At 48.9% G+C, this 10,348-nt stretch overlaps 1 protein-coding gene across 1 annotated transcript in view; it reads right to left on the reverse strand.

Annotated features, from left to right (window-relative positions):
• ESRRB (estrogen related receptor beta) overlaps nucleotides 1-9,157 on the reverse strand; it is a 304,059-nt gene extending 294,902 nt beyond the window's left edge. Inside the window, exon 1 of the mRNA XM_053286429.1 lies at nucleotides 9,136-9,157. The gene's annotated coding sequence lies outside the window, so the exon portion shown is untranslated. The remainder of the gene's footprint in view (nucleotides 1-9,135) is intronic.
• Nucleotides 9,158-10,348: the final 1,191 nt, after the last annotated feature.

Consider the following 10,348-nt stretch of genomic DNA (forward strand, 5'->3'; position numbering starts at 1 on the left):
GAGTGGCCTCCCAGCCATGCATTGTGGGATTTCTGGGGCCGGGCAACATTTTCTGACATACACACCTCCACACTGCATAGGGGAGCAGAGGACCATCTGGGTGCACGATCTGCACACCCAGCAATGTCTTGGAAATTATCTGCAGGGAAAAGAAGATTGTGCAGCCTTCCCGCCTGCCTGCCCACCCGCCCTCCTAAATGGCCATGTGAATGGGCCCTCTGACTAATGAAGGCATTGCATACTGAGCAAAGCTGCACGAGTACAAGAAGACTGCATAGTTGCACTCAAGAAACCAGGGATTTTCACAATTGTGCCGCTGTGCAGTTGCACAATTGTGCAAAAGTTCAATTTAAAACAAATGAGAAGTGCCATGCTTGTGCTCCGTTGTGCAAGCATGCTTGCAGTAGTGCAACACTGGAATGGTGCACAAGCTCAAGACTTAGTGCAAGAAGCTAGTGCAACAGCTTTGTGCTAGCACGTCTTTTCACAAGCCAGGGATGTCAACCAGGGAGAGTAAAACAATATTTTTTCTAAACAATATTCACAAAACAATGTGAACCTTCTAAGTTTCAGAATCTAACCTGGAAGTGTTTAGTATCTTCTTCTATATACTTATTTCTCTAAGACGGGCCATGCGTGGATGAATGGGGATGCGTTGCGGAAAAGCGGAAATCTCATGAGAACCGCCAAACTCTCGCAAGGAACTCTCGCGGAGAGGCAAGGGGAGAAGCAAACTGGCCCAGAAGGTTGTGGGGCAGGTGGCCGGGGGGCACCAGTGATGGTCAGTGAGACAGAGGCAGGGGGAGAAGCAAGCGAGAAGTGGAGGGAGACCCAAGGGAGAGCAAACTGGCCCAGAAGGTTGTGGGGCGGGTGGCGAGGGGACAGCGGCGAGTGAGATGGAGGCAGGGGGAGAAGCAAGCAAGAGGTGGAGGGAGACCTGAGGGAGAGCAAACTGGCCCAGAAGGTTGCTGGACGGATGGCGAGGGCTGGAGGCGAAAGGCAGAAGAGCCGCGCCTGGTGGGGAAGGAAAGCGCTGCTGGTCTGGTGGGGGAGAAACAAAGGTGAGGGCAGGTGGGCGGCAGAGTCACACCGCCAAGAGCAGCCTGGCTGGGTGGCGGCGGAGCCACACCATGCCCAGCGGGGAAGGAAAGTGCTGTCAGCGGGCAGGGAGGGATAGGTGAGAGGAGGTGGGTGGCGACAGAGGAAGGAAAGCACGGCGACAAACTAGCAGTGCAGTAGGGATGTGCGAAACGTTTCGGATACTAAACGTTTTGTACCCAAAACAGCCTGTTTCGGGTGTTTTGTAGACAAAACAAAACACCCATTTTCCAGATCCAAAAGTTTTGTATACAAAACAAAACGTCCCTGTTTTGGCTACAAAACGTTTTGTTGTTTCGGACCTCCATTTTGTGGTGATCTCTGAGTCAGTCTCCATTTTGTGTTTGACATCTCTTTGAATTTCCCACCCTTCCAGCCTTCTGATCGGTGACCTAAATCATGGGCTGACCTGCTGACAATTCCCTCCTTGTTCCCCATTGGCTCTTTTGCTTCTTCCCACTCTTTACTGACCCCACATTGGCCAGGGGAAGGGTTGCTAACCCATGGGGTGCTGGGTTCTGCTGTTTCTGTGGTGTTCTGAGTGTAGATTCTCTGGTAGCATATGAGAGTGGATTCTTGTTTTTCACTGAAAATCTCATATGCTACCAGAGAATCTATAATGAACACCTCAGAAACAACAAAACCCAGTACCCCACAGCTTGTGAGTATGGGGATGGTTGGCACCCTATGTGCACTACACAACCCCTCACTCTGGGCAACCCCAGTGCCCCCCAAGTGGAATTATGGGGCTGCTGAAACCTCCATTATTCCCCATGGGAGAAACCTTAAAGACACGTAAACTTCAACAAATCACAAAAGATCAGCCCTTTGCCCAATTCCTTTGAAATAATTCTGGAAGTTTCCTTGCTCCCATTGGGCACTACCACCCACCACACTCTCCTCTGGGTCACCCCTTTCCCCTTGATTTGAAGCGATACTTTTGTTGGAATCCCCATTATTCCCTATGGGAAAATTCTTAAAGATATGTAAACTTTAAAAAAATTCACACAAAAAACCAGCCCTTTGCCTAATTCCTTTGAAATTTGGGTGGTAGCTTCCACCCATTGGACACTACCACCACCCACTCTTTTTGCCCTGGGACCCTTTTCAAAAATCCAAATCAATTCGGATTCGGATTCAGAAAATTTGGCTACAAGACAAAACAGGGCTGATTCAGATTCAGAAAATTTGGGTACAAAACAAAACAGGGATGTTTCGATTCGGATACAAATCGAAACAAGAAAATTCCAAAATGCACACCCCTACAGTGCAGATGCTATGCGCCGGGTCTGCGAGTTATGGTTTTATTCTCCCTGAGAGTTAGAATCTCAGGTAGAGTAAAACCATAGTTTACAAGAACCAATGTTCACAAAGCAATATGAAACGTCCAAGTTACCCAGAACTCATCTGTTTTGCTTAGATGTCCCTGTCCCCTTTACCAAGCCTGGCTAGGCTTACCAGGTCCGACCTCAGAGCAGGGATGGGGAGCGGATTGAATGTCACCCTGTGCCTCCTCCATCCCAGGCTGCTTGCTCCGTGTGTCTGCCCCTCTCCGGAGGAGGGGGGCTGACACTCTCCACCAGCCAGCCTCTCATCCCCGGGGATCCTTATATGCCTCCTCACAGGTTATGCATCGCCCACCCTCAATTATGGGGCCAACACCCCTCTTTATTACCTGTAATTGACTACCCTTTACAGCTGTTGCCAATGCCTCTCCCCCTTCTCCCTCCTCCTGTTCAGACCCCCTCCCATCAGGAGGCGTGCTGCTGATGTTATCCTCGCACGACTCCCCTTCGGCTCTTTCAGGGCTCTGCCCCTCCTCTGCTGGAGCCGAGTCCCTGCCCGTTGGCAGTCTTTCCTCTGCTTCGTCCTGGCTGCCACCCATCCCTGTATCCTTGGGCCCCCTAATCACTCTGTCCTCGGGAGTAAGGACAGCCAGCCTCGCTGGACATTAGAGTTACTAGTTTGTGTGGCATGGTGTGGGAAAAGTGGATAGAAAGAAATTATTCTCCCTCTCACATAAAACTAGAACCAGGGGTCATCCCATGAAATTGATTGCCAGGAAATCTAGGACCAACAAATGGAAGTACTTTTTCACACAACACATAATCCACTTGTGGAATTCTCTGCCACAAGATGTGGTGACAGCAGCAACCTGGATGGCTTTAAGAAGGGTTTGGATAACTTCATGGAGGATAGGTCTATCAACGGCTATTAGTCGGAGGGCTATGGGCCACCTTCAGCCTCAAAGGCAGGATGCCTCTGAGTACCAGTTGCAGGGGAGTCAGGGGTGGAGCCACCATTGGTCCAACGGGTTCAAGGAACCCGGGCCGCTGACCAATCAGGGGCCGCTAGAGCGGCCCGACACACACCCCCCCACATCTGACGTCAGACATGGGGGTGGTAGTTTAGCTCCCGAGCAGGGGCCAAACGGCCCCTTTGGGAGCTAAAATGCAGGGAAGAGTCGCTCCTGGCTGCGCGTTGAGAATGCAGCGCCAGCCTAACTAGCTCCTGAAGGGGCCGCATGGCCCCTTCAGGAGCGAAAAGACTGGCGCTGCCTTCACAACACAGCCCAGGAGCAGCTCTTCCCAGGGCTGTGAAGGCAGCGCCAGCCTTAGTTTAACTGCCGAAGGGGCCACGTGGCCCCTTCAGCAGTTAAACTGCAACTCCCTCAAGGCTCCGTTCGGGAGCCAGACCACGCCCCCCCCGTCTGACGTCAGACGCAGGGGGTGGGGCTAGCGGGGGCACCCGCCGCAGCCACACACTAGCTGCCGGCAGTCTCACTATGCCCCTGAGGGGAGAAACAGCAGGAGAGAGGGCATGCCCTCAACGGCCTGTGGCTTCCAGTGGCATCTGGTGGTCCACTGTGCAAAACAGGATGCTGGACTAGATGGGCCTTGGGCCTGACCCAGCAGGGCTGTTCTTATGTTCTTATGTGATTTTAAAAATACTTGATGGTAAGCAGAACCACAGAGTGGGTGAATGGGTAGTACTAGGGTAGGGTTTGACTCATCCGGAGTTGTCACCACCGGGCACCTGCCAAGGCCGACATCCTAAAGGAGGCTGATCTTTGGAGCCCCGTGGCCCTGTTGCTTCTTTTCCTTGTCACTGCCTCTTTGTCTTGCCTCTGAGCAAACGAGGAGTGAGAGAAGAAGGGACAGCTGCTGCTGCTCACCTCACACTCTCCTTCTGGGCAGTGGCGTGCTGTATGGGGCCGAGAGGAAGGGAGCAGACTAGTGGACAGCAGTGAGAGTAAAATGAAGTTAGATTCAGCGAGCGAACCCAACTAGGGCGCCTTGATGAAGACCCCACCCCAAAATCTGAAGCCAGCACTGCTCGTCAGAGCTGGACCTTAAGGGGTCGGGGCGGGGGTGGTGGTTGGCACTTAGATATGAACGAGAAACAAAGTTTTTGTGGCACTCACAAACGTGGAAATATTGCAGTTACAACCACTGATTTTCCTTTTCTGTCTCTAATTAGTTTTGGTTTTTTTCTGTAATGTTGTCCTGCAGTGGCAAACAGCTATTATGAAACCACACAGAGATAACTACATAATCGAGTTTAGGAGTAAGACTCCTGGAGCATTTCCAGACAGGGCTTTTAACTCGCTTCTCCTCCCGAACGGAGGTTGTGCGTTCACATATCGGCCAGATTTACCCCGAAGTCCCTGTGAGCTATTGGAGAGCACTTCATACATGATTCGAGTTTTTCATTGTGCATTAGAGCTAAGCCCGATTTATGTCTGGGGTAAAAAAAAATCCATTTTTTGTATCAGGTGTTTTGGGCAAATTCAAACTCACAGTAAAGCCTTGCAGTAAACCCGCGGTAAAGCCTGCTGTCTGGAAATGCTCCTGTCTACTTTCCAGGGTGGTGGGGTGGCGAGCAGACTTTGCTGTTATTCCAGTGCTAAATCCAGTCCACTTTGCTACTGCACCCAGTCTAGGTCTGAGTGTCATCACTTAGCTCTATAAAAGCCTTCTTATCCAGTTCTGTAGCTAGTGATCTTCTCCTGCCTTTCAGATCAGTTCTTCCCCCCCAGGGGAGCAAGGAGGGACTAGTTCAAAATGACCTGAGATTAAAAGTTGTGATGCCTAACATTTGTGTGTTTCTGGCACCAATAAGTGGCTGGGCCACAAGCATGAAAATTCACATGCACATGAAATGTCCAGTTATGTTCCCAATTGCTAGTGCCAATAACTACTAACTATTTGGGGTCTCATCTGGGGAAGATGCAATTCAGCCCGTGGTCCCTCAGTCCTCCCATCGCAACAGCTGCTTGTGGACCACCTAGAAGTTTGTCCACCTGGCTTTTAGTTTGCATTTCCTTTGGAATGGAGGTGTGCGTTCATATATCGGCCAAATTTACCCCAAAGTCCCTGCAAGCTATCAGGGAGCATTTCACATACATTTCGGGGGGTTTTCATCACAGTTATTTTTGCAATGTGCAAAATATTAAAACATTATATTTGAAAACATTTAAACCAGAGCCACGTTCTACAACTGGACCAAAACTGCATACACTTGCTCCCTGTGGGGAAGCTACTTACACTGATATTTTTAGATAACCCATTTGCTCAGTTGTTACCCCTTCTGTGAAAGGATGTTAGATCCATTCCTTTTTTGATATTATTTTTCATCTCTCTCTATTAGCCACCTAGTCTGTCCTTTTCCTCTCTTTCACCAAAACTATCAAGAAGTGTTAACATAAAAGAGGGTAATCGACCATGACATGGGTTTCCTTGATCCTATACTTATTTCTGTTGCTGGGAAAGACAAAAACACCTTCCTTACTTATTATCGGTCCACAAGCTGTAGCTCCTGCATTGAGGGAGGTGAAGCTGTGAGGACCAAATGGCAAAGAACACCAAGTATTTAGAGTGATGATGTATTTATTCAAATTAAAATAGATCTCTCTACAGTACAGGGATCAAACAAATTAACCTGCCCAAAACTGAAGATCTGCATCAGATGCTCTCTGCCAGGTGGCCATCAGCTGAGGTTAGGCAGCTGGCAACCAGGGAGGGGGCCTTCTTACTGGTGGCACCCCATCTGCAAAATTCCCTTCCTCAAAAGGTAATGGGAGCACCATTACTTTGATCTTTAGGAGACAAGTTACCTTATTGTTCACTGAGACCTTTGGTAATTTTTAAAATATAGCTTTTGCTGTTAGCGATTTTATCCATGTTTTGGATTTTAACAGAGTTTTAGTTATTCTTAAGGCTGCAACTTTAGATCTGCATGGCAAGGGGTAATACTTGTCTACGGACTAGCATCCCCAAACCCTCATGGCTGTGCTTTAGGATGGGTGTCCCACATAGGTTGTCATGTACACATCACCAAGAAAGAGGACATGCATCATCACACACAAAAAGAAGACAAAAGAGGGTGCAAATTTATATGTATAGGTATAAATTTAGAAATAAGATAATTTGACTATAAACATAGCTCACCACAATGCATAATCCAGAATGCCCGGGAAACTGCTTGTGGAGCACCAAACACACCGAAAGACTCCCCACCCCCTTTAAACTTAGTCACACTTATTTTAAAGAAAAACAAATTGTAAAGATCCCTTGCTGGGAGACCCCAGTATAGGGCCCTGAGGGGTCCCGCCACCAAAGTGCCTCAGAGCAGAAGAGCTGAGACAAGGGTGTAGCTATAACTGAGTGGATGGGTTCAAAGAATCCAGGGCCCCCAGCTCCATCACTCCCTATTTTCTTCATTATCTCCCTTACTCTGAGGGTCTGTCGGGGAGAGAGGCAATCACGGGCCCACTCTCCCCCTAGCTACGCCCCTGGGCTGAGAGAAAGAGGATTACTTTACCCTGGTGCTTCACTCCCATCTTGTGGAACCTCTTCCTGATGCCTGCTCCCTCGCGAAGGATCATTGCTCAGTTGCCTCATTGCCATCCCAGCACAGATGAGCTTAAATGGAATTGCAGCCTCTCCTCCACATCCATCTTCCCACTACCCAGTGCCTGTGCCTCTCTTACCCACTAATATGGTTGTGCATCTTCATCCTGTTCCTGACCCCTCTTGGCCGGCAGCCAATCACGGCTAGGGATGTGCACGGAACCACGGCAGGGAGGCTCGAAGGCGGCGGGGGTGCCACTTTAAGAGCGGAGGAGAGTGCACTTACCCCTCCCGCCACTTGCCTCCCACTGGCGCCCCATTTCTGTAACAGCTAATCAAGGTGGCAGCATTCCTCCCTGCCGCCCCATTGCCCCCATTGGCCGGATATGCCTGGAAGTTCCAGGGTGTGCGTGCACACATAAAGGGCCTCCGAGCCAGTTCTGTGCACATCCCTAATCACTGCTGCATGTGTGCACAGCTCCAACGCGGCTCCCAGAGCCCTCGGCATCAACCTCTTCCAGCTCTGGTGACTCGTGACCAGGGGCTCAGACAGAGTTGCCAAGCCCCAAAGGGAGCTCGGCACTGCCATGGCCAGGCCATTCCCTGGACAAAAATAATTAAGCCAGCTACCTTGGTCCAGGATTTGTCCTGGATGGGGCTGCCCAATATCATGGACAAATCCCAGACAAATGAGCCAGTTGGACAAATTTTGGACAGTTCTTAAAAACACGGGACTGACCGGGATAAAAGAGGACACCTGGCCACCCTTGTCCCACATGGGGACAAGGAATCAGCATCAAGCTGCTGCAGAGCATTTCTGCATCCAATTTATATCTAAAGAGAATGGATTCTGTCTGCTTAAGAGAGCGTGGTCAGCCCACTTTCAGCTCCAAAACCTTTCTCTGACTCCAGTCTTTATTTCCTTGAAATTCTCATATTTGTCCTTATCTGTTTTCTCTTGTCTCTGTCCTCCCCTTACCCTAAACCATTTTGTTCAGTGTGAAGGCTAGCTTATTTCAGCCCGTCTCCTTTATACTAACATCCCTTTTCTAGATTGTGCTCATCTCTCCCCCTTTCTGCTCCCACCTTTCCTTTGTTGTTCTCTGTTTGTGTCTCTTTTTCCTTCTTTTATTTTGACCCACAAGCATTCTCTTCCATGCCAAAGGCAGTGGGAGGTAACCTAATTAATACTCTTTTGACAGACTGACTACCCGCTTCCTGCTTTGTCCCACTGGCAATCCAAATAGCGGTGCTGAAATCAGGGAAATAGACCCATGTTCATTAATAAGAACTCAGGGAGTTCTGGGAGGAAAAGACATGGGAAATCCCATCTAGTGCTTGTCTTTTCACACAGAGCTTACAATCCCAGCCCACAGAACACTTCTCTTGACAACCACAGTTTATTTCAGTAACACGCCTGCTTATACCAGCTACTACTCTTGAGACTTCCCTTATTCTGATCTAGACTAGGGCAGCTCGACTTTGGTCCTCCTGCAGATGTTGGCCTACAACTCCCATAACCCATGGCTATTGGCCACTGTGGCTGGGGATTTTGGCAGCAGTGTTCCTTCTAATAGGGATTCCCAGATGTTCACTACAACTCCAACAATCCCCAGGCCATTGGGCAGTGGCAGCCCATGAATGCATCTCCGGGGGGGGGGGCAGCTTTAAGAGTAAAGTAATTCGGGACTCATCTCTGCTGAACATGATTCGGAGCCACAACATGCCTCCCAGCAGCCCCTATGGCAGGGAAGCACTTCCGCCACTAACCTGGCTTCCACAGAGCTGAGCCCCTGCCAGCGGCCAGGTGAGTGGCGGAGGCATTTCCCTGCCGTAGGGGCTGCTGGGCGGCATGCTGCAGCTCTGAACAGCGTCCAGGTGCCGCTGCCACAGAGGTGAGTCCAGAATTACTTTACTCTTAAAGCTGCCTCCCACCACCACCCCGGAGGCACGTTCACGGGCTGCCACTGCCATTGGGGATTGTGGGAGTTGTAGTGTGTTCACTTCATCTGGGAATCCCTGTTAGAGGGAATACTGTATGGGAGTTGCAGTCCAAAAACAACTGGGGGCCTAAACTGAGCCCCCAGGCCTGACCTAGACTTAAGATTTTATCAGAAAAAACTACTGTAGCTCATGGTTCACGCTGACTTTGGGTCAAACGAGATGCAGTTCATGTAGTACCCACCTCTCGGCTACTATGCTCGTCCTGTTGCTCCAGGATTTTTCTAACAGGAAAAAGAAAAAGAAAAAAAGGAAGGGCAAAATGATAGGATAAGAATTAACCCTGCAGAACATAAAAAATTAGACTACAGTCAGCCCTTTGTTGATACACAAGAATGGATCTATGAATTGAAATATCTACATTAGTATATCCGTGGAGGTATTCACACATATGCTGAATATTAAAAGAGTGACTTTATAGGATCAGCTATCCCAGCACACCTCAGAACTATACAAAGGTATTCCATGGTGATGAGAAGTTTTTTGAAAGATGTGGTTTAGTGGTGTCCTTCTCTATGACTAACTACTTTCCATTGCCACCAAATAGTTCAGGCCAACAGTGTGGGACAGACGCAATATACTTATTGCTCACTACATTTGCAGGCTAATTTCCTCCTTCCAATGTAATTTTTCCCGCGATTGTGCATTAGTCTGTGTTACATCAATTTATTATAAAATGGTATGTTCACTTTCACCCCATCCCATCTGCTGGACCTCCCCGTGTTTCCCATCCTAGTTGGAGCCCTTTCTTACTGAGTTCCTGCTTCAGCACCACCCTGCCTTCTTTTTCTTGCCCTCTCACTTTCCTGGTTACTTTCCCCCACAGACGCTCTCTCCCCTCTTGCACCACCACCCGCCACCAGCAAAATCCTTGTACCTTATCTCAATACACAGTGCATTTATCACATGATGAAGTCCTTCACCCACCACATAAGGCTCTGTCCACAATGAATGGCGAAGAGGCCAAGGAATTAAGGGGGAATTTAGAGGCAAGTAAGAAAGAGAGAGAGAGAGGGGTGGGTATAAGAAGGGGAGAGAGAGAGGGGCCATAAATTCCCTTCTAATTCCAAATAATTCCGATTACACGGATGAGTAGTTTTCAATCAGAAAGATAATCTCAAAGATAGATGGCAGGATAATTGCTCGTCGGCGCGACGTAAATATTGTGTCGTTTCTATTAATCTCAGCGAATCGGGTGTCAGAGTTGTCACTCATTCATCAAAACAAATTAAAAAAAACATATTAAAAAGAGAGAGATGCCAGCAGGAGGAGGGGGGGAGTGTATCCAACCAGCAGTGAGGGGGCCTAGTGCTCAGTAATGAATGTTGCTTCCGTGCTATTTGTATTTTTATTTTAGAAAAGCCTGCAATAACCAAGGCTGTAGGTCTTTATTAACC

The sequence above is a fragment of the Hemicordylus capensis genome, chromosome 1 (assembly GCF_027244095.1).
Source record: "Hemicordylus capensis ecotype Gifberg chromosome 1, rHemCap1.1.pri, whole genome shotgun sequence".
Lineage (NCBI taxonomy): Eukaryota > Metazoa > Chordata > Lepidosauria > Squamata > Cordylidae > Hemicordylus > Hemicordylus capensis.